Source organism: Heteronotia binoei, chromosome 2 (assembly GCF_032191835.1).
Source record: "Heteronotia binoei isolate CCM8104 ecotype False Entrance Well chromosome 2, APGP_CSIRO_Hbin_v1, whole genome shotgun sequence".
Taxonomy (NCBI): domain Eukaryota; kingdom Metazoa; phylum Chordata; class Lepidosauria; order Squamata; family Gekkonidae; genus Heteronotia; species Heteronotia binoei.
This window is the reverse complement of record NC_083224.1, coordinates 187,255,398-187,280,183: the sequence shown is the minus strand read 5'-3', so window position 1 is coordinate 187,280,183 and position 24,786 is coordinate 187,255,398. Positions and strand designations below refer to the sequence as shown.

Genomic DNA, 24,786 nt, shown 5'->3' with positions numbered 1-24,786 from the left:
TAAAAAAAAAAAAACCAAGAATTTTTACTCATTAAAACAACAGTACATAAGTACTTCTATTTCATTATAAAACATCTGTGAAAAAGCACCAATAACTCACCTACTAAGATGCTTCACTCATCACACACAATATAATTTCTCTGTCATCTTCCCAGCATCCCCAGACAGGCAAAAATATAATTTTAAAACAGCACACTTCATGTTCTACCAAAAGAGTTGTGAATGCAATTTTATGCCAGTGTACATGTATCTACGTGGGAAGTACCATGAGAATGGTAAAGACACGTATACTAGAACACCAATCTAGATTAAAACATAAAGTGAGTGAAGCTCTGCTCGTTGAACATTTTTGTGAAAAGGGGCATGATCCTGATGCACTTAGATTTTTTGTATTAGAGGAAATACATGGGTCGCAGCTTAATTCTATTGGAGTCGAAAAGTTACTTGCACAGAAAGAAATGAGATAGATTTACCATCTCAAAACCTTTGGGATTAAACAATGAGTGGGACCTGTCGTGGTTTTTATGAATTTCCAGTGAGATCTGTATATGTGGTGCACCCCCTTCAATGGATTGCTGTGTTTTTTTAAATGATGCCACCTGTGAATGAGTATAACTCTCACCTTTGTTGTTGAATGAGAAAGATGACAGCAAATGCTGGGAAGATGACAGAGAAATTATTTTGAGTGTGATGAGTGAAGCATCTTAGTAGGTGAGTTATCGGTGCTTTTTCACAGATGTTTTATAATGAAATGGTAGAAGTACTTATGTACTGTTGTTTTTATGAGTAAAAATTCTTGTTTTTTTTTATAATAGGAAATTGGCTTGGATAAAGCAGTAATGCGAAACAGGATTTCTGTAGACCGATTGTGCCTGTAAGCTGTTCTTTGGATTGATTTTGTCAAGACCTCTTACACATACTGTGTAAATCCAGAGTAATTTATATTTGAATTTTTGATATGAAATAAAGAAACCAATTTTCCAAAATTTCCTGGCCTCTTCATTTGAAAAAATTTCACAAGAAGTTATGGACTGCATTACAAACTTTGTTTACTGGAAGAAGGATTTCTGAAAATCCCTCTATTGGAAAGTATTGGAACTAATTGTCGTTTGTTAATAATTGTTAAATTGTCTGGAGGGAAGAAATTGGAAACTGATGTTGATATTTGTATACACAGGTTTAAAGTTGTATATAGGATAAATCCTATATAAGGATTGAAGTATATTCATTGTTTTTCAGTGGTATTCTATCTGCTTTGACTTTACACTGAAACCCCTTCTTCTGTGGAACTTCCAGTTGGTGGCTGGAGATCTCCTGGGATTATGAGTGATCTCCAGGAGACAGGGAGCAGTTCCCTTGGAGAAAATGGCTTTTTTGGAAGGTGGGCTCCATGGCATTTTACCTCACTGATGTCCTTCCCCCTCCCCAAACCCTACCATTTTTAGGCTCCACTTCCAAAATCAGGTATTTCCAAACCTGGAGCTGGCAACCCTATTTTGTCTGCAAGTCTTCTTTTGGCCTCTAGGAGAAGGGATGGCAATACAGCCCCATCTTCGCAGAACAATTTCAGTGGAGTATCCGTTTTACTCCATCATAGAGAAACAAACCAGACGTCCAGTGGCACCTTGAAGATTAACAGCTAGGGTTGCCTAATCACCAACCGCCGGGTGGGAACTGGAGATTTCCCACTTTTACAACTGATCTCCAGACCACAGAGATCAGTTGCCCTGGAGAAAATGGCTGTTTTGGAGGGTGAACTCTATGGCATTGCACCCCGCTGAGGTCCCACCCCTCCCCAGGCCCCGCCCTCTCAGTCTCCACCTCCAAAATCTCTAGATATTATCTCCCCACCCAGAGCTGGTGACGCTACTAAGAACATTTGTTCCAGTATAAGTTTTTATGAGACAGAGCAAACCTCTTCAACTACAATAGGAGAAAGAAATAACAGAATCATAGAATCATAGGGCGTTTTCGCACTGACCTGAATCGGCAGTGACACCCCTCTTCACCGCGCAGGATCTGTGCGGATTTCGCACCAATTGCCGCGGAGCACCCGGAAGAGCCGCAAAGTCCTGCGGCTTTTGCGGCGCAAATGGAAACCGCCAAAAACCAGTTTCCATTTGCGCCGCAAAAGCCGCGGGACTTTGCGGCTCTTCCGGGTGCTCCGCGGCAATTGGTGCGAAATCCGCGCAGATCCTGCGCGGTGAAGAGGGGCGTCGCTGCCGATTAAGGTCAGTGAGAAAACGCCCATAGAGTTGGAAGGGACCTCCAAGATCATCTAGTCCAACTCCCTGCGCAATGCAGGAAACTCACAAAGACCTCCCCCTAAATCAGGGGTGGGGAACCCTTTTTCTGCCAAGGGCCATATGGATATTTATAACCTCATTTTCAGGCCATAAAAAATTATCAACTTAAAAAACAGTGCTCTGCCAAGGGAGAATGATTCGAGCCAGCAAAATTAATTAATTAATTTTATTTATTTGATTTATATCCTGCCTTTCCCTCCGAGGCAGGCTCAGGGCGGCTCACAAATTTAAGGTTACACAGTTACATTGTGTGACCAAATAAAATAAAAAAACAGTAAAAAACATAAAACATAAAAAACAATTTCTAAAAACATCTACTTATCCGAGTATCAAGGTTTCAGGCAGCGATCTAAATGGCGGTTAGCCAGTCTAAGAGCTTCTAGGATCACGATAGCATGAAGAGATAGACCATTGGTGATGTTTCTATGCGCAAATCCTGCTGCTGCAGATGTTATCATTATGAAAACGCATGGCGGAAGAGTGCTATTTTGCAACTGCGGAAGCTCTTGCAGGGCCCTGATCTCTTCCAGCAGCTCATTCCACCAACTAGGGGCAGCAACAGAAAAGACCTTGGCTCTTGTTGATTTGAGCCTTGCTTCTCTGATGCTGGGAACTGTCAACAGGTTTTGAGACCCGGACCGAAGTGCTCGCTGGGGCATATGCAGGGAAAGGCAGTCCCTAAGATATGCAGGACCCTGGCCATATAGGGCTTTAAAGGTAAAAACCAGCAATGCAAATAATTGTTTTTCCATTTGAAGTCATGTGGGGAGAGCCTAATCTGGCACACACAAGGCCCACTGCCCTAGGCAAATGTATAGGTCCAGGGCTTTTTTGTAGAAAAAGCCCAGCAGGAATTCAGTAGCATATTAGACCACATCCCCTAATATTAGCATATTTGGTCACACACTCATTAGCATATTAGGCCACACCATCTGGTATAATCAAGTGCAAACTGAACTGTGACAGTAACTTTTCCAGGCCCTGCAGCAATTCTGGCTGGCCAGTCAGGCCCCAGGGAGGCTGCCGCACAGTACATCCCTGCCTGGCGCTGGGGAGGCTGCTGCACAGCGCAGCTGGGCCCCATGATCCTCTCTGGCCAGCCAGGCCCCAGGGAGGCTGCCACATGGCTCGGTTTGGCCCAGCAGTCCCCGAGGGCCACACCAAGTGACCTCGAGGGCCGCATACGGCCCTCGGGATGGTGGTTCGTCACCCCTGCCCTAAATTCACAGGATCTTCATTGCTGTCAGATGGCCATCTAGCCTCTGTTTAAAAACCCCCAAGGAAGGAGAGCCCACCACCTCCTGAGGAAGCCTGTTCCACTGAGGAACCACTCTAACGGTCAGGAAGGTCTTCCTAATGTTGAGCCGGAAACTCTTTTGATTTAATTTCAACCCATTAGTTCTGGTTCTACCTTCTGGGGCCACAGAAAACAATTCCACACCATCCTCCATATGACAGCCTTTCGAGTACTTGAAGATGGTGATCATATCTTTTTACCTCGGAAAGTTAACCGAATAACCTCGTCACTGTCTGTTTGGAATACTATTCATTTCTTTATTAGCTTTTTTAAATCCTGTGTCATACACTAGCCTAGGACTGCCAACCTCTTTGGAAATCTCCCACTGTTAAAATTAATTGATCTCTCTAAGATCAAGATCAGCTCCCCTGGAGAAAATGGTTACTTACAAGGGTGGGCTCTGTGGCATTGTATCCTCTTGAGGTCCCTCTCCTCCCCAAACCCCACCCTCTCCTAGCTCCACTCACCCAACCCAGAGCTGACAACCCTACCCTAGCCACTTGCAGAAGTGAAGGCAGTGTGGGCCAAAAACAGGGCTTTTTGGTGGTGGCACCTGAACGTTGGAATGCTCTCCCTCTTGACGATCACCTGGCATTGCCTTCCTTTTTCTCTGTGATGTGCTAGGTCAACATTTCTTTTCACCCAGGTTCTTATTGGTTTTTTTAAAAAGCCTTTTTTCTTTAAAGTTGTTCTCCTGGTCTGCTTCTAACCTGAGGACAGTTTTCTGTGCGCCACACTTTAGGCTGCAGAATTGGCCCCCTGCTATGCTATGCTTCTACCCCCGGCTTTGTTTTGACGGCTCGCTTTATTACTGATAATTCCCATGTTGTTGCTTTTATGGTTTTGCTGCATTGTTTTGATCTTAGAAGCTGCCTTGAGCAGATCTCTTGAGAGGCAGCAAATACATTTTCTAAAACAAACAAGTCCGGGAGTCGGATCTGAAGTGGGTCATGGGAAAATTAGCAGGGAGAGGAAGAGAGCAAGTGAGGCTTCCGGTGTGCCAAAGCATCTGAAAGGCCACCTCCACTCACATGACTCTGCCCAAGCTGTGAGCTCAAAGGATCAGTGCCTGCCCCATTAGAAAGATCAGGGGAGCAGGGAAGAATTAATGCACATTCTTTTTTGTATTTAGGTGTGTGTGAATTGGTTTTAGGTGTGGGGGTGGGGCTGGATAAACATATGGAGCAGAGGTCCATCAGTGGCTATTAGCCACAGCTTATCATTGGAACTCTCTCTGTCTGGGGCAGTGATGCTCTGTATTCTTGGTACTTGGTGGGGGGGGCAACAGTGGGAGGGCTTCTAGTGTCCTGGCCCCGCTGATGAACCTCCTGACGGCACCTGGGTTTTTTGGCCACTGTGAGACACAGAGTGTTAGACTGGATGGGCCATTGGCCTGATCCAACATGGCTTCTCTTAAGTTCTAATTGTTGCCAGTGGTTTCCAAGGTCTACACCAGGGGTGGCCAAACTTGCTTAATGTAAGAGCCACATAGAATAAACATTAGATTTTGAGAGAAGGAGGGAGGGAGGAAGGAAGGAAGGAAGACTTCTTTCATGCCTTGTGGCTCTCAAACATCTGATATGGCTCTGACATTAAGCAAGTTTGGCCACCTTTGGTCTATCTAGACCAGTATAATTTCCTTAGATTGGCAAGCAGAGAAAAGCCTTTCCAAACACATCCTGCAATATTTATTGATTTGCTTGTTTAATTCAATTTTTAGCAGCTTCCGGGAGAGCTCTCTCAGCCCCACCCACCTTACAGGATGTCTGTTGTGAGGGGAGGGGAAGACAAATGAGATTGTAAGCCACTCTGAGACTCTGATTCAGAGAGAAGGGTGAGGTATAAATCTACAGTCTTCTTCTGAGTCTCCAAAGGAGAAGAATGCCCTTTGCCCAAGAGGCAGGATCAGTAGTTGCTTAAAGGAATTGACTGGTCATGGTGTCGAGCATTTCAGGAAGGGCCTGGGACAGCCAGGATGCTATCACTGCTGAAACCAGCCACGAGCACTTACCAGATTGGTGCCTGGACAGAAGCCACTCCGAGCTTTGTTGCAGAAGAACACACGTAACCCAACACTCTGATCCTTGTTAAATCGAGAGCTTATCAAGGATCAGCTGGTAGTTTGCATGCACGGAGGGAAACTCTGGAGTCCATTTGTGTGTTATCTATAATGGATAAGCTGGCAGGGTTGGATGGAACTGTTCCATAGCTGGTTGTACCTGATGATCATGATCCGCAAAATGATTCTCCCGGCTTCCAACCCAATGCCATGTGCGCTTAAGAAGAAAATTAAGCTTTGTTGCCTTCCTCCATTACTCCCCTCCCCCATTTTTGTGTATTTTAGGCAAGGATATCTGCACCTGGAAGCCACTATGACCTCTGGTGACTGACCCCTACTGGGAGCCTGGAGGATATTCAGGGAGGTGGCTGAATAAAGCTGCCCTGCCTCCCGACTGGGTATTCCCATCCAAGTATTAACTATAGCAAACCCTGCTTAGCTTCTGAGATCTAATGCGATCAGGCTTTCCTGGGCTATTAGAGCGGTTCCTTAGTGGAACAGGCTTCCTCAGGAGGTGGTGAGCTCTCCTTCCTTGGAAGTTTTTAAACAGAGGCTAGATGGCCATCTGACAGCAATGCTGATTCTGTGAATTTAGGGGGGAGTATTTGTGATTTCCCTGCATTGTGCAGAGGGTTGGACTAGATGAGCCTGGTGGTCCCTTCCAACTCTGTGATTCTAGGTCACAGGTCCTCCATTACTCGGTTAGTTTTTTATTTTTTATTTTTATTTTTTAAAGATAAAAGGGGTGGGAACACAGTGAATGAAGTTGAGGGAAGGAGAAGACCCTAATCCTGGCACTCTAGTTTTCTAGGCACAGGGAATTTTTCTAATGGAAAAGCATTCTCTTCATGCAGAAAGTTAGAGCATTGAAGGAAGTGTTTCTAGCTGCAGGATATGGCTTAAAGTGAAAATCGGGCTGCAGCAATGAAATAAAATGATCGACCTTGGGCCAATTGCCTTCCCTCTCTTCTGATCTGAACTCCCCCCTTGGGTTTTGGCATTTCTAAATTACCTGGTCTTGTTCCCAAAGCAGAACTGATCTATGAGGACTCCAGAGAGTGCATCCGTATACGATGTACCACATCACTTCATCAAGACACCACTGCCTTTACCAATGTGGTGCCAGCATAGCGTAGCAGACTAGGATCTGGGTTCAGGTTCGAATCCCTGGTTAGCCATTGAAGTGCACGGGCTGAACCTGGGCCAGTCACACACTCTCCGCATAATCTACCTCGCAGGGCCATCATTATTGTGTGCATTAAAACAGCGATCAGGAGGCCATTTTTATAAGGCACCAAGACAGTAGTTCATTGCGATTTTCACTGCCTGCCTTGTCTTCTTTTACTGCATTGCCTTCTATCTTTGCGAGTCACTTTCTGCATTATGAGACGCCTTGCCTGAGTCAGGGGGTTTGCCTGTAATCCTAGTTCCCCCACAGTGTTCACTGGCTCTTCTTTGCAGAGCTTTTTTTTTTTTTTTGTAGAAAAAGTGCAACGGGAACTCATTTGCCTATTAGGCCACACCCTCTGGCACATTTGACAAAGAGAGCTGTGTTTCTCGAAAGCTTATGCTACAATCAAATTTGTCAGTCTATTTAGCCTATTAGGCTACACCCTTCGACACATTTGACAAAGAGAGCTGTGTTTCTCGAAAGCTTATGCTACAATCAAATTTGTCAGTCTATTAGCCTGTTAGGCTACACCCTTCGACACATTTGACAAAGAGAGCTGTGTTTCTCGAAAGCTTATGCTACAATCAAATTTGTCAGTCTATTAGCCTATTAGGCTACACCCTTCGACACATTTGACAAAGAGAGCTGTGTTTCTCGAAAGCTTATGCTACAATCAAATTTGTCAGTCTATTTAGCCTATTAGGCCACACCCTACGACACATTTGACAAAGAGAGCTGTGTTTCTCGAAAGCTTATGCTACAATCAAATTTGTCAGTCTATTAGCCTGTTAGGCTACACCCTTCGACACATTTGACAAAGAGAGCTGTGTTTCTCGAAAGCTTATGCTACAATCAAATTTGTCAGTCTATTTAGCCTATTAGGCTACACCCTTCGACACATTTGACAAAGAGAGCTGTGTTTCTCGAAAGCTTATGCTACAATCAAATTTGTCAGTCTATTAGCCTATTAGGCTACACCCTTCGACACATTTGACAAAGAGAGCTGTGTTTCTCGAAAGCTTATGCTACAATCAAATTTGTCAGTCTATTTAGCCTATTAGGCTACACCCTTCGACACATTTGACAAAGAGAGCTGTGTTTCTCGAAAGCTTATGCTACAATCAAATTTGTCAGTCTATTAGCCTATTAGGCTACACCCTTCGACACATTTGACAAAGAGAGCTGTGTTTCTCGAAAGCTTATGCTACAATCAAATTTGTCAGTCTATTTAGCCTATTAGGTTACACCCTACGACACATTTGACAAAGAGAGCTGTGTTTCTCGAAAGCTTATGCTACAATCAAATTTGTCAGTCTATTTAGCCTATTAGGCTACACCCTTCGACACATTTGACAAAGAGAGCTGTGTTTCTCGAAAGCTTATGCTACAATCAAATTTGTCAGTCTATTAGCCTATTAGGCTACACCCTTCGACACATTTGACAAAGAGAGCTGTGTTTCTCGAAAGCTTATGCTACAATCAAATTTGTCAGTCTATTTAGCCTATGAGCTGGTCAGTTCTTGGGGACAAAGGAAAGATATCTGAGCGCACCTTTGGAGCAAATGTGAGAATCTCAGCTCTGCTCAAGGGAAACCTAAGCAACATTTTTTTGGGCATTGGCAAACCAGTGAATGAATATAGGAATTGCCTTGCTGAGTTCAATTGAAGACCCAGCTTATGTCCAATAATGGCTGGCTAGGGACCTTTCAAATGGCCAGGGGGCAGGGCTTTTTTTGTAGCAGGAACTCCTTTGCCTATTAGGTCACACACTCCTGACGGAGCCAATCCCCCTGAAGCTTACAGGAGGCCCTGTAAGAAGAGCCCTGCAAGCTCTTGGAGGATTGGCTTTAGATAGATTTTAAAGAGTGGTTAGAGACATCCAGGGAAGAGATGTCCATCAATAGCTCCTACCATGGAGACTGAAGGAATTCTCCCTAGATCAGGGGTGTGGAACTCATTTGTTATGAGGGCCAGATTGGCTACATCAGGGGTGTGTGGCCTAATATCCAAAGGAGTTCCTGCTACAAAAAAAAGCCCTGGCCAGGACAGAAAGAAGAAATGAACTTGCACCACAACCTCAATATATCTGACAACTCACCTAACATGGTTGGCCAAATCAAGGAATTCACATGGCCACAAACATGGTCACGGTCATGAAATTTCTGACAGCCAAGTCTTCCCTTGGGGGTGTGTGGGGAAGAAGCAGGAAACCTTTTGGGGGGTAAGTAAAAGCTATCGTTGTCCATTGACTTGGAGGGCAATAAAGATGCCAAAATTTGGAACAGCAAGCACAGAAGAGACCCCTGTGGCCAGCCGACCGGCCTCTGGAGAAGGACCTCAGAACGTGGTTTTAAGTCCTGAGAAGATTCTTACAAGGGTGGGCCAAACACTGGAGGAAGTGAAGCTGAAACTGAAGTTAGTTTGGTGCCTCACAATAAATATTAGAGTAGGAGAAGAGAGACCTGGGTTCAAACCCCCAGTTTAGCCAGAAAGCTGACCTTGGATCAGACACCTAACCTCTTAACCTAACCTACCTTCCAAGAATGTTGTCGGCAACTTTGCCAGGGCTGGCTCTGCCACTAGACAAACTAGGAGATTGCCTGGGGCGCCAGCTTTCTGGGGGGTGCCAAACTGGGTGCTCACCATGTGACTCAGTTATGTTATCAGTGTGGGGGCGGGGGGGGCACACCAGAAGTTAGCCTAGCCCAGGGTGCCAGACAGTCTAAGGCCAGCCTTGAGTGTTCCCTCGAAGCTGAGTTACTGTGAGGTAGGTAGTTCACAGTTTTTTAGCTTCCAGCTCACACATTTTTTGTCTTAGCTCAGGAAAAATGGCCCCAGAACAAACTAATTGATGCAGTAGCTCACAACTTAAAGGCCAGTAGCACACAAAGTAGACTTTTTGCTCACAAGACTCCACAACTTTGAGAGAGAGTTGGTTGTCAGCAGGGCGTTTTTTTGAGCAGGAATGCACAGGAACACAGTTTTGGCTGCCTTGGCACCAGGGTGTGTGGCCTAAGATGCAAACAAGTTCCTGCTAGGCTTTTTCTGTCCTCCCCAGGCTCCATTATTCCCTATGGAGACTGATTTCCATAGGGTATAATGGGAAATTGATTTACGGGTATCTGCGGCTCGGGGTGTTTTTTTACATAGAGGCACCAAATTTTTGGCATAGCATCCAGTGCCTCTCCCAAAAATACCCTCCAAGTTTCAAAAAAGATTGGACCAAGGGATCCAATTCTATGAACCCCCAAAGAAGGGGGCCCTATCCTTCATTATTTCCAATGGAGGGAAGGCATTCAAAAGGTGTGCGGTCCCTTTCAATGTGGTGGCCAGAACTCCCTTCAGAGCTCAGTCATGCTTGTCACAACCTGGCACCTGGCTCCGCCTCCAAAGTCCCTACTGTCAGGCTTTCCCCTCAGCCCTGCTGGAAGGATGAGAACTTTGGGTGGGGGATCTGAGAGAGTCAGGCTTTTGTGGGTTCCCCAGTAAATCAATTGCTTTCACTGTGAGGAATCAATTGCTTAATTGAGTTTGCTCATGTCCTTTGTAAAGTTTACCTGGCGTTGCAGTTTATGGAAACACGGCCCAGCCCGATGAGCTGACATTCCTGTCTGATCTGGCCCTCATAACAAATGAGTTTGATACCTCCACTAGAGAGCCCACCCTTCAAAGCAGCTGTTTTCTCCAGGGGATCTGATTTCTCTTGCCTGGAGATCAGTTGTAATTTCAGGAGCTCTTCAGGCCCCACCTGGAGGCTGTAACCAAGAGAGGACCACGGGAATGGATCGATACCAAAATTAAGCCGTGGAAAAGCAACCAACACCAATAACAAGGATTCATCAGAATGTAATGTCCAAAATCACAGTATCACCATCAAGATACAAATATTTGCTGAGCAGTCAGGTTAGAATGGATAAAAGGAAGTCCTTCTTCACCCAAAGGGTGATTAACACATGGAATTCACTGCCACAGGAGGTGGTGATGGCTGTCAGCATAGACAGCTTCAAGAGCGGATTGGATAAGCATATGGAGCAGAGCTCCATCAGTGGCTATTAGCCACAGCTTATCATTGGAACTCTCTGTCTGGGGCAGTGATGCTCTGTATTCTTGGTGCTTGGGGGCGGCACCATGGGAGGGCTTCTAGTGTCCTGGCCCCACTGGTGGACCTCCTGATGGCACTTGGGTTTTTTGACCACTTTGTGACACAGAGTTTTGGACTGGATGGGCCATTGGCCTGATTCAACATGGCTTCTCCTATGTTCTTATATAATGCCCAGGCCTCATTCTGGGCAGGAGCTCACAGGAGTGGAGCTCCAGAACCTCTAAATTTAATTGTGCTCTTCCTTTCTTACCACCTCCCCCCCCCCAAAAGAGAACTTGCTTCTGGGCTCCATTGTTCAAGCCTCCTGTGAGAATTTTGCTGAACTCTAAGATTTGACAAACTTTCTAATACTTCCCCCCACAAAAAAATGGGAAAATAAGCAAAACATATAAAGCAGACAGATGGAAATCTTCATCACGCCACTGTGACTGCATAGGAGAAAGTCATTTTAAAAGTATGATGGGAGTAAGGTTTTATCATGACAATTATAATTCAAGAAGCCTTTTAAGGTAGGTGCTGAGCTGATGGTCCACCTTCCGGTGATGTCAGGGGTGTGTGGCATATGCAAATGAGTTATGCTAATGAGCTCCGACACCTCTTTTTCCATGAAATGACCCCTGAAAATGTCCATTATTAGAAAAACTGAAAATTCTTACGAAGCTTCAAAAAGTTCATAAAGTGCATCTCGCATCCAGTTTCCAGAATGGGTAGGTCTTCCTTTCCGTCTCCTTGCTGTTCTTATTAAGTGCTTGTGCGGTTCCAATTCTTAAATAAAGATCTTGTAAAAATCCATATAGAGTTGTGTCTTGTCAATTTCACATTTTAAATACAGGCACAGACCTGTGTCTCGAAGCCCCTGGTGGCACAATCAACGGAATAACCATTCTCACCAAGTATAGCTGGATATCCACAGTATTCCAATGTATTTCTCTTTTAGAATAGTGTATTAGAATAATATTTTTTTGTATTGACATACTTAAATAAGGGATATTGGCTGTTTATCTCATTACATATACTAAACCCATCTTCCACTGTATTTTAATGTATTCTTTTTTTTCTAATGGCAAACTAGAATGATGTTTATAATGTATGTTAACAAGTAAATTAGGTGGACAGGAACACCTTTGGGAAAGACATATCCTCACTTTAACCCAGATTTGCAAGCAATTAACATACAGCATTTATTGCCTTGTGACACTCTCACCATCCTTCTCCCATTCTGTATTATTGGTTTCCCATGCAAATGATATCCAGACAAAATGTTCTTGCAGCCTGCTAATTTCACTATTTTGCTATTGGATTCTAACTTTGTACCACTTTGCCTTCTTAACCCACCAGCTCTGTGTAGCTCTGCTCACTGTAGCCCATTCCATTGTCTGATGAAGTGTGCGTACACACCAAAGCTTACATTCTGAATAAAGCTTTGTTGGTGCTCCCGGACTCCTACTTTGTTCTGTTGCTTCAGACCAACATGGCTGCCCGCCTGGATCCATCTACATTTCTCCTAACGTCTTTGTCAAAGAAGGCTTCCTCGGGAGGTGGTGGGCTCTCCTTCCTTGGAGGTTTTTAAACAGAGGCTAGATGGCCATCTGACAGCAATGAGGATCCTGTGAATTGAGGGGGGAACGACAGTATTTGTGAATTTCCTGCATTGTGCAGGGGGTTGGAGTAGATGACACTGGAGATCCCTTCCAACTCGCACGCACTTTGATAGTGTGATTTTGGACATTTTGATGAATTCTTGTTATTCATGTTAGTTACTTTTCACGGCTTTATTTTTGTATTGACCCACCAGGAGGCTGGCAAACCAAACTGCCTGTCAGAACGGGCCAGACTGACGGGGCAGACGGAACGCGTAAATGCGCTTCTAGAACAGTATTTACGGTGCTATGTGAACTATCAACAGACCAATTGGGTGAAGCTGCTGCCATTTGCAGAATATGGATACAATAATAGCCTCCATAGCTCAGCCAAAGCCTCCTCGTTTAAAATTGTGAATGGCTACGAGAGGAAACTATTCCCCCTGTTGCCCGAGGACAATGGAACCAAAACCCCCTCCTCTTGTCAGCAGTGGTGGGAGACGCTGGGGAAGGGATGGACTATAATTCAAGAAAACCTGGATGCAGCCAAACGGGACTATAAAGCACATTATGACAAAAAGCACACCCCAGAATGGGACTTTAAGGTAGGAGAGACTGTGTTCCTGTCTACAAAGAACCTGCCATTGCCACAAACCTCCAGGAAACTTGCTTACAAATATCTGGGACCCTTTAAGATAAAGAGGGTAATCAACAAAGTGACAGTAGAACTAGAATTACCAAAACTGTTTAGTAAAATTCATCCTGTTTTCCATTGCAGACTTCTTAGGTGAGATCCGGGGGCTACGAGTTGGCATCCCCACCTGCCGGAGCCCAAACCTATTCAAGTGAAGGGTCAGAGTCATCATGAGATGCAGGAAATATTGGATGCGAGAGAGAAAAGAGGGGTGTTATACTTCTTAGTGCGCTGGAAGTATTTCCCCCCTAGTTGCGATGAGTGGGTGAAAGCATCCGACCTCCAAGCCCCACTCCTCCTCAAAAGATTTTACCTACTGCACCCAGACAAACCCCGAGCAAGAGCTTAGGGGGGGGCAGTATGTCAAGCATTGTATACCCATTCTATATTATAGAATTCAGATTGTAGAGTTGTTACAAACCCAAAGTTAAAATTGTGAGCACATCAAAGTAGCAGCCCCCACCTTTCTTCTTTTGCTTTTACTAACAGATGCAGGAATGTCCTCTTTGAAGATAAGACCTCCTGGGAATTGTTCTCAGGCTCAGCCAGGCCTGAACCTAGGATGTGCTAGCCACAATATTGATAAGGAACCCAGCATGTGAATTTCACACGTGAATGTAGAATTTTTATAGAACCTTTGATGTGCCATTTTAAAGCATATATTCTAGTGCTACAAAGTATCAGTTCCAATCTTCAGCTCAAATGAGCCACATGGATTATCAATAAACCTAACTTTGTTTCAAAATCCAAGGACTGGTTATTTTGAAATTTCATGCTTGACACTGACCTTGATAGCCTGACTAAGCTTTGTGTGTTCTTTTTACCCATCTCTCAGTGGCTCAGTAGCTTCTTTGTATGCCAAAGGCCATAGGTCCACTCTCACAGAGGCTGGTGAAGACCTTTCTCTGCTTCAGACCCTGGAGAACCACTGCCAGTCAGAAGAAATGAGATAGGGCTAGATGGACCGATGGTTTGCTTCTGGTAGAAGGAAGTTTTTGTGCCTTTCAGGCATTTTTGCTCTGACTTTCCCCTCTTTGTGGATGCCAACACACTCACGTTAACCACTGCCCACCAGCTATATGTAGCTCTGCTTACTATACCCCATTCCATTGTCTGATGAAGTGTGCATGCATACGAGAATCAGTTTGGTGTAGTGGTTAAGTATGCGGACTCTTATCCGGGAGAACTGGGTTTGATTCCCCACTCCTCCACTTACAGCTACCGGAATGGCCTTGGGTCAGCCATAGCTCTCGTAGGAGTTGTCCTTGAAAGAGCAGCTGCTGTGAGAGTCCTCTCAGCTCCACCCACCTCACAGGGTGTCTGTTGTGGGGGAGAGAAGATATAGGAGATTGTAAGCCACTCTGAGTCTCTGATTCAGAGAGAAGGGCAAGGTATAAATCTGCAGTCTTTTTCTTGTTTTTAAAGAATTTTATTAATAACATATGGAACCAATATCCATTAATAACTTTTTTTTATCTTTCCCATATGCTATTTTCTAAATCCCCCTCCCCCCGCTACTTGACTCCCGCTGATGTTATAAACTTAAAATGCTAACACTTAAAGGTACCCTTAAACCATATAAACCTAGGTTCATATTTCTTCTTTTTTCTAATACTAAATCATTATTTAAAAAATTGTCCAATGACCTTTTATTTTCCATTGTTTTTCTACATAACCTCTAAACTTTTCCCACTCCTTTCTATAAACTTTCAAATCATAGTCTCTTAAGATTCCTGTTAGTTTATCCATCTCACTCTATGCTATAACTTTTGCAACCCAATCCCATTTTTCTGGTATTTTTTCTTGCTTCCATAACTGTGCATACAGTGTCCTAGCCGCTGAAAGCAAGTACCAAATCAAAGTTCTATCTTCTTTTGGAAATGTTTCCATTTGTAATCCCAACAGAAATGTCTCTGCAACTTTCTTAAATTCATATCCCAAGATCCTGGAAATTTCTTGTTGAATCATCTGCCAATACTTTTTTGCTCTTTCACAAGTCCACCACATATGGTAGAAAGAACCTTCATGTTTTTTACATTTCCAATATCTATCTGGCATCTTATTGTTCACCTTTGCCAACTTTTTAGGAGTCATATACCATCTATACATCATTCTAAAACAGTTCTCTTTAATACTCTGACATGTTGAAAGTTTCATAGAGTTCTTCCAAAGATATTCCCATGTGTCCATCTGTGTTTCTTTATTTACATTGATTGCCCATTTAATCATTTGAGATTTCACTACTTCATCTTCTGTAGACCATTTTAAAAGTAACTTATATATTTTTGAAATTAATTTTCCATTATCTCCCAGCAGAACTTTCTCCATTTCTGTTTGCTCTCGGTCTTATTCCATCAGCTTTGATATCATTTTCCACCAAGCTCTTTATTTGTTGCATTTGAAACCAGTCATATTTGTTATTCGACTCCTCAGCGGATTTCAATTCTATTTTACCACTTTGTATTTTTAATAGCTGATTGTATGATAACCCTCTTTCTTCACCGGTCTTAGCTGTTATTTTTATCACTTCTTCTGGCACTATCTGCAGACTTCTTCTTAAAGCAGCCGTATCCACTCTTATTTGGCTTTTGGAAATCTGTTTCAGAAGCAGGATCCGCGTCAACATTCCATGCAATTTGGCAGTGGACAGTGTTATCCAAATGGGCCTTTTGCCTGGTGTGCCCATGCCCGATGGAGGATACCACAGGGAGATTTCAGAAGCAGACAGAGTTTCACTGACCTGGTGGAACTCTCCGACAAATACCACCAGAGCCTTGCAAGACTTAATGAAATTCCATAGGGCCTGAAAGGCTGAGATGTCCCACCAGGCTTTTGGTGGAGGACAGCAACAGTGCCATCATGGCTGGCACCAGGGTCCCCTCTAAGCTGAGTTTGTCTGAGCTAGCTCACAGTTTTTTAGCCTCCAGCTCACACATTTTTGTCTTAGCTCAGGAAAAAAAAATGGCCCCCGAGCGAACTAATTTCTGCAGTAGCTCACAACTTTAATGTCAGTAGTTCACAAAGTAGAATTTTTGCTCACAAGACTCCACGGCTTAGAGGGAGTATTGGGTGGGTGTGGAATATTTCTAGTGTTGCCAAAGAAGTGTCCCCTCTCTTGAATGTCTCATGCGAAGATGCCTTCTACTGAACCATACTCAGTTCACTTAATTCAGTCTTGTCTACTCAGACTGGCAGATGCTCCCCAAGTTCTCAGGCAGAGGTCTTTCCCATTACCTCCTCCCTGGTCCTTTTAACTGGAGATGTCAGGGACTGAACATGGGTCCTTCTGCATGCCAAGCAGATGCTCTACCACTGAGCCACAGCCCCTCCCAGAGGTGTGATGCCAACGACAGCTGCTTAAGAAGGTAGAATGTTTTGGGCTCCCCCCCCCCGCAATGTGATCCCTTTCCAAATCTCACTGTTGTCAGAAAGTGACTTGCCTGTTTTGATGCATTGATTGACTGATATCATCTGTATCCCACTTTCCCGACATATAACAAAGTTGCATCGATCAGACATTCAGCAATTTGTAACGAACACAAGCAAACAGAACAGAGGTCACCATCAGATCACAGAGATCATCATTAGATTGCAGGAGAACCCAGAAAGATCACCGACTCCCCAATAAAATCAACCTCCACAGTATTAATCACTGACAAACAGAGAATCCTCCTTGAAATCATCATACCCAAATGAACCAATAGGCAGGGGAATCAAGCCTGAAAAGTCAACCCAGCATGCACTGCAGTCAGAAGGTCTGTGACTGGCGGTTTAAGGACAGTGAACATCATCGGGGAACTTATTGTCAATCCCCGGGCCGAGGGAGGTGAGACTGAAGGCTACCAGAGAAAGAGCCTTCTCAATTGCAGCCCCCCCATTGGTGGAACCAACTTCCAGAAGAAGTAAGGGCCTTGCGGGACCATGCTCCGTTCCGCAAGGCCTGTAAAACAGTCCTATTTTGACTTGTCTTTAGCTGAATTATAGTATAAGTAGATGCCCAACATTGCTGAACGTAATGAAATCAACACTAGCACCAAAATTGGTTTAAATCGTTTTAAACTATTTTAAAATTATCTAATTGGTATTAATTAATTGTTAAAATCTTAATTGTTTATTTACTGTTTTATTGTTTCAGTTTGACTGTTGTGAGCCGCCCTGAGCCTGCTTCTGCGGGGAGGGTGGATTAGAAATTTGAGAAATAAATAAATGTTCCCCAGACAGGGCACCACAACAGAAAGGGCTTCGCCTCTGGGCCCCACCAGTCTCAATTCAGATGGCTGTGGGAGCTACAGAAAGGCCTGAGAAATAGCCTTTTATTCTGCAGCTTGAATTGGGGCATTCCACTGATGTGGTCTGCAAATTCCCCCACCCCAGAGAGATGGATAAGCTTCGGCATTCATAAGAACATAAGCAGCACCGATTAGATCAGACCAGTAGCCCATTTAGTCCAGCATCTTGTCCTACATAACCACCAACCAGTTACCTGAGAGAACCAAATCAATGGCATAGAGTCATAGGGCCAGCCCTGTCACTAGGCAAACTAGGCAATTGCCTAGGGGGGTGCCAAATTGGGCACCCCCCCCCATGTGACTCGGGGACGTTATCAATGCTGGGGGGAGGGGGAGCATCAGAAGTTAGCCTTGCCTAACCACCCTCTTAAAGCTATCTACACTCGTGGCCATCATCATCTAGCCTGACAGTCTAGGGCTGCTCCTGCATAGAGGCTGAGGTCCTTCTCTGTTTCTGCCTCCTTGGTATTCAGAGATTTTCTGCCTCTGTCGAGAGCAGGGTTGTCAAACATGCAGCCCGGGGGCCAAATCAGGCCCCCCAGTGGGCTCCTATCTAGCCCCCGAGCAACTGGCTGCTTCCTCTCTCTCTCTCTCTTGCTTCCTTCTGCATAACAGCTTGCTTTGCAAGGCTTGCTCGATCACACAGCAGAGCTACTGATCCAAGCCTCTCTTCCTTCTATTGGCTGAGGATCCTCCTCCTTCTGGTCCCTTGGGGAAGGAAGAAAAGAGCCAGAGCTTCTTTTGCCCGGTTCCCTGGATCACTCGGAAGAGATACAAAGGAAGCACCATTACAACTAACAAGTGCTAATGGTTTGAGCATGTTTTATTTTAAGTTTTTTTTAAAAAAAAAATCTTTAATTGTGTTTGTCTGTGCCCTTTATAAAGTTTATATCTCTGCTACCTGGCATTACATTTTATGACACGCATGGGCCAGCCCGACAAGGCCTCATTAGTGTCAGATCCAGCCCTCATAACTAATGAGTCCAACACCCCTGGTCGAGAGAGAATTCCTTCAGTTTCCATAGCTAGGAGCTATTGATGGACATCTCCTCCGTGGATGTCTCTAATAGCTTTTAAAACTATCTGCACTTGTGGCCATCATTATCTAGCTTGGCCGTGAATTCCGCAGTCTAATTGCTCATTGAGCAAAATAAATATCTCCTTGTGCCTGTCCTGTGAATCTATTTCTCTACAACTTTAATTAGGTGCCTCTGAGTTCTAGTTATTATGGAAAGGGGTTCTTTCCCACAGAGGAACATATGGACATATGAAGCTGCCTTATACTGAATCAGACCCTTGGTCTATCAAAGTCAGTATTGTCTACTCAGACTGGAAGAGGCTCTCCGGGGTCTCAAGCTGAGGTTTTTCATGCCTATTTGCCTGGACCCTTTTCTGGAGATGCCAGGGATTGAACTTGGGACCTTCTGCTTCCTAAGCAGATGCTCTACCGCTGAGCCACCGTCCCTCCCTGTCGGAGCGGGAGTAGCAGAGTGAGGGAGATGACTTGCCCGACACAGGGCTTCAGGAAAGAAAATCAGGCAGACACGTGCAACTAGTGCCAAAAGGTGTATTAACATATATACACGACAAGTGCTCTCTTGTGCAGTCTATACAATATCACCTCCACGGACAAAGTGCTTCGCCTAACCACCATCTCACAGGGAGAGACCTGTGTGATGCACACACAGATCATATATAGTCCAAGCAGCCAATCCTGGCCATGCTGACTCAGCAGATTGCATCACTTGGCTTCTGCCGGCTCAAGCCGGTCTGCTGATCAGGTCACTGTGACCTAGCCTGGCAGCTAGATCACCAGCTGTCATACTGTGGCTGTCAGACTGGGTTTATGTAGATTCTTGCTCCAACACACCTCCTAATCTATTTAAACCCAGTGCACCAAAACACTTTACACAGTTTACATACATGTCCACCAGCAACATTACAGTTCATATTTACGTAGCTCGGAACCCTTTCCGGAATTCGTTCAGGAACTCATCATGATTGTAAAACACATCATCGTGTTCCTGTTCAGCCAGCTCTTTCAGACGCTTGGCTTCAGCCTCCTTCTCCCTTGCCTCGCACTCTGCCACCCAGGCTTTCCATTTCTTAGCCTTTTCTTTTAACATTTCCTCAAATCCGGGTGGGTCTGGATTGACAGTCAGAGTGACATAGGGACACTTGTACCTAGCGGGACGTTGGCCTTTGGTGGACCTGGCAGACACCCGTGGCCCTGTGCTTGGACCAGCTTTGTCTTCTTCGGGTTGCTCTGTTCCCACCTCCTGGGCTGGTTGCTCTGCCCCTGTAATTGGGTGTTGAACCTCCTGACTCTCACACTTTACCTCCAGTTCCTGCATTTGAGGCTCTGCCTCCTGACTCTGCTCGTCAGGCTCTGTGCCAGCATTCGGCTCACCTTCTCCAGCCCCACTGGGTGCCACCTCCTGGGCTGGAGTTCTGGGCTGCGCTCCAACATCGTTATCGCTACTTGGCAGCAGGACAAATTGTTTCTGCAAGGAGTGCAACCTTGGCCAGTTGCTTTCTTCATTGAACTGGGCACTCTTACTAAGTGTTATCTTGCTTTTGCTATTGCAGAAACGATAACACCTGGCCCTTGGCTTGTAGCCCAGAAAAATTAGGCTCTCTGCCCGGACATCCCCCTCCCCGCTACTCGTGGAGTGGATGCCAACCCGAGCCCGTGACCCAAAGACTTTTAAAGAACTCAAATCTGGGGTCTTGTTCAACAGTAACCTGTAAGGCACATTTTTCACAGTATTACACCAAACCCTATTTTGCAAAAAAACAGCTGCATGTATGGTTTCTGCCCAATAGGACATTGGCAGTTGTGCATCCTCTAACATGCAATACATCACATTCTGCAATACAGCCCCATGCCCATTTTCTCGGGGCGTTGCCGGGTTCGTCAGACGGTGGGCAATGCCCTTGTTCTCCAGCCAACGTTTCATCTGGTTAGATAAGAATTCCCCCCCTCTGTCGGTTTGTACAGCTGGGAGATTAACCCCTAATTGTCTCTCCACTGCTTTGACCCACTTGGTGAATGTCTTATACACCTCAGACTTATGCACCATGGTGAAAACCCACGCGTACCTCGTGTGGTCGTCGGTGGCCACCAAGCAGTATCTCCTCCCCGACAGACTCTTTGGCAATGGGCCAATAACGTCTAAATGGACTAGTTCCAGGGCTCGTGTGCTTTCCCTTGAGCTTTCTTTAGCAACAGCACACGCCTTGCTTTTGGTCTTCTTGCAGACCTGGCAATCCAAGTAACATTTGCAAGGATTTACTTTCAAACTAGGCACAAGCTCCAGGGTTTTCTTTAACGCCCTAAATCCGCAGTGCCCAAGTCTCCTATGGAGCAAATGTATACAATTATTGTGCACAGGCTCATTCGACACCTGAGCCACCTGGGCACAATCACTCTGGACCACATACAGTTTACCTTCCCTCTTTCCTGTCACAAGCAACTTTCCCCCACCTCCCAGGATTTTGCAGCAGGTTTTCTCAAATCTCACCTGGTATCCCTGGTCAAACAGTGTGCTAACACTCAACAGGTTAGACTGCAGTGAGGGTACATACAACACATTTTGCAACATACATTTCAGTGCAGGAAATTCCACATTGCCTGAGCAAACAGAATTGGCAGTGGTCCCATCAGCCAATCTCACATACTTATGCTCAGGACTGTCAATGTTTTTCAACAACTCCTTCTCGCAGCAGAGATGGCTCGTTGCCCCGGAGTCTAAAATCCAAGCAGACCCTGTGCTCTCTACTGCAGACGTGACCAGCCGGGTTGGCTTCCTCACACGGGCTGGCGGTCCTCCGCTCTCGCCGCACACGCCCCCGCCTCTTCTCCCTCTCAGGGCAAGCTCGGAGCAGGTGCTGCGACGACCCGCATCCATAGCAGCGACGGACTGCAAACGCAGTCGGCTCCACTTCCTCCACCTTCGGACGCCTGCCAGCAGCAAAAGCTGGCTCATTCTTGGCTGTCTTCCCGGACACACCGATAACAGCACGCTGCCTGGCCGACACCCCCGGACAGCTCACGGCCGCAATTCTCTCTTGGAAGTCAAGCAGGTGGGCACAGACGTATTCCATGGTCAGGGTCGCTACGTCCACCGTCTCCAGAGAAGTTATCAGGGGAGTGTACTCAGGTGGCAACGACGACAGCAAAATGTACACTCTGTCGTCTGGAGCTACAGTCTTGCCTCTTGCCTCCAGCTCAACGAAACAGTCCGTTAGCCGTTTGATGTGATCTTTCACACACCCTCCAGCCGGCATAACGGTGCGGAACATCCTCCTTGTCAAGGCCATGAGGGAACCAGCAGTGGTGCTAACATGCACCGCACTCAACGCGTCCCAGGCAGCCTTGGGAGTGTCCTTCCCTCGCACATAAACCAGCTGGTCATCTCCTATAGATAGCACTATGTTGGCCAGTGCCTTATCCGATAACACAGTCTCGGCAGGAGATAAGTCAGCAGGGGGGTTACTCACGAACAGCCATTGCCCTTCACGCTTGAGGTAGTGTTGCATTCTCAGGCTCCACACCGCGTAGTTGGCTGAGGTGAGCTTCTCAACGGCTACTCCAAGCTGTTGCTGAGCCATCGTGCCGACTCCTCCTCACGGCTGGCTGCCGACGTCCCTCTGGCTCTCAAACAGAGAACGGTGGTGCTTCTGTGTCCTTCACCGGCGTTCCTCGCCTCCGGCTCTTTCCAAACTCACGGTCAGCTCAACTCTCAACTCTCTCCTCCGCGCAGCGGAACCGCCCTGGGCCCATAACCCTGTCGGAGCGGGAGTAGCAGAGTGAGGGAGATGACTTGCCCGACACAGGGCTTCAGGAAAGAAAATCAGGCAGACACGTGCAACTAGTGCCAAAAGGTGTATTAACATATATACACGACAAGTGCTCTCTTGTGCAGTCTATACAATATCACCTCCACGGACAAAGTGCTTCGCCTAACCACCATCTCACAGGGAGAGACCTGTGTGATGCACACACAGATCATATATAGTCCAAGCAGCCAATCCTGGCCATGCTGACTCAGCAGATTGCATCACTTGGCTTCTGCCGGCTCAAGCCGGTCTGCTGATCAGGTCACTGTGACCTAGCCTGGCAGCTAGATCACCAGCTGTCATACTGTGGCTGTCAGACTGGGTTTATGTAGATTCTTGCTCCAACACTCCCCTGACTGGAGCGGCTCTCCAGGGTCTCAAGCGGAGGTTTTTCATGCCTATTTGCCTGGACCCTTTTGAGTTGGAGATGCCAGGGATTGAACCTGGGACCTTCTGCTTACCAAGCAGATGCTCTGCCACTGAGCCACCGTCCCTCCCTCCCAAAGGAGCCCCATGGCCTTCTTTGCTTCTCGAAGGAAATCTTTCAAGAATACAGTAACCCCCACACAGAGCTTCATTTCTGCCACCGCAACTGCAACCCTGGCTGCCGCTTGATATCGCTTTTAAAATATTTATACCCTGCCTTTCTTCAAAAGCATGCCTGAGGTGGTCTGTAACATATTTTTTTTAAAAAAAAAACATAAAAACAAATATAAACTAAAAGTCAAACATCTACAAAGGAAGGCCGCCAAGAAACCATACGAAACGCGTCTGTAACGGTAGCTGCAATCAACATCAACGGTTGTTCCATAGAACAGAAGGTTAAAATAAAAGAGCAACCAACAGGGGAAAATATACAATCACAGCAGGTGACTCTGCACTGAGTCGGATAAATGGTTTATCTAAGTCTGGATTGCCTACTCAGACCGGCAGCTGCTCTTCAGGGTCTCAGGCAGAGGTCTTTCCCATCACCTGCTTCCTGATCCTTTAAACTGGGGGTTGAACCTGGGACCTTTTGCATGCCAAGCAGGCACTCTAGCCCTGAGCCACCATCCCTTCCCATAAAGAGAGGGAAGTGAGAGACAGCAGGGAGGCCACCACCAAGAAGACCCTGTTGCTCATGAGTGCCCTCCTTACTTCAGTAGGCAGGACGGATGCAGGGCCGGAGATGTTAGATGTCATATTGCAAGGCATGGCTAGTGTGGGGGTTTCCATTCCCTATTTATTGTTGTAGCAAATGGGTCTTTTTGCCCAAGGCCCTTTCCCATGCTTCTTATATGCACACTCTAGTGGAGAATAACTCCGTATGCTTGGGACGAAGTGGATTCTGGCTAGCGAAAGCTTTTGTGCTGCTGCAAAACCTTTCAGGTGCTATAACAACCTTTCAGTCTTTCAGGTGCTATAACAACCCCCTCTCTCCATCCCGCTTCCACCCATAGTAACTGGTTACTACAAGACTTAGGGGGTTGCACTGAAACCCAAGAAGGCCAGAAGGCTTCTATAAAGGCATGCGAGCATACCCAGCATCAGTGGCCGGCAAGGTCATTATGCAGTTTCCCCGGGGCCTCTGGACCAGGCGAAGCATGAAGCAGAGACCAGCTGCAGTTCCCTAACCCACCCTCCTTGGCGATCTTCTGGCGCTCAGAGACCATGGAAAGAGCCAGGCTTCTGGAAGGGGCACATCTTTGCCAAGGGGCACGACCCCCTCTGGCTGAGCTGCCTGAGCATTCCTGGCTGACACAGACGCCCATCCCAGTCTGCTCTCTGGGGGGTTGAGGAGTGAGAAAACGGATATCCCCTGAACAGAGAGCCACCGGAGAGGGTTTCCCCTCTGCTTTCTTGTAAACATCTGTCTTCTTGCCCAGTGCAAAAAAAAAAAAAGAAAAGCCCTTCTCAAAGAGGGCTGCCACCATATCCGCTCCCACCCAGTGTTCCCTCTACGATGAGTTAGCGTGAGCTAGCTCACAGATTTTTAGCCTCCAGCTCACACATTTGTGTCCTAGCTCAGGAAGGATGAGCCCAGAGCACAATAATTTATGCAGCAGCTCACAACTTTAATGCTAGTAGCTCATAAAGTAGAATCCTTGCTCACAAGACACTGCAGCTTATAGGGAACGTTGAGCCCCCCCAGATCGAGTTCTGGAAAATGTCTCCATTTCCTTAGAGGTTTATTGGGTATGTTTTTCAGCACCTTCCCACGTTCCAAGTGGCAGGTTGCTACGTTTTGCTCTGGGCCGATCGTGGACTCGGGTTATAAATTTTCTGATTTAAAGGGAGGCAGGGAAGGAAATGAGAACTTTTACATTTAAAAAAAAATGGTGGGAAAGGAGAATTATTTTAAAGGCAGCACAAAATAAATGTCTGAACACAATCTGGAAAACAATTGGTAGGCTTATTCTACAGACACAACCCCTCATGGCAAGTGCCCATAACCATTCACCACCAT

General features: G+C 46.0%; 1 protein-coding gene across 3 annotated transcripts in view; it reads right to left on the bottom strand.

The window, feature by feature from the left end:
- Positions 1–24,786, bottom strand: part of KCNN1 (potassium calcium-activated channel subfamily N member 1) — a 151,186-nt gene that overhangs the window by 71,859 nt on the left and 54,541 nt on the right. The window lies entirely within an intron of this gene.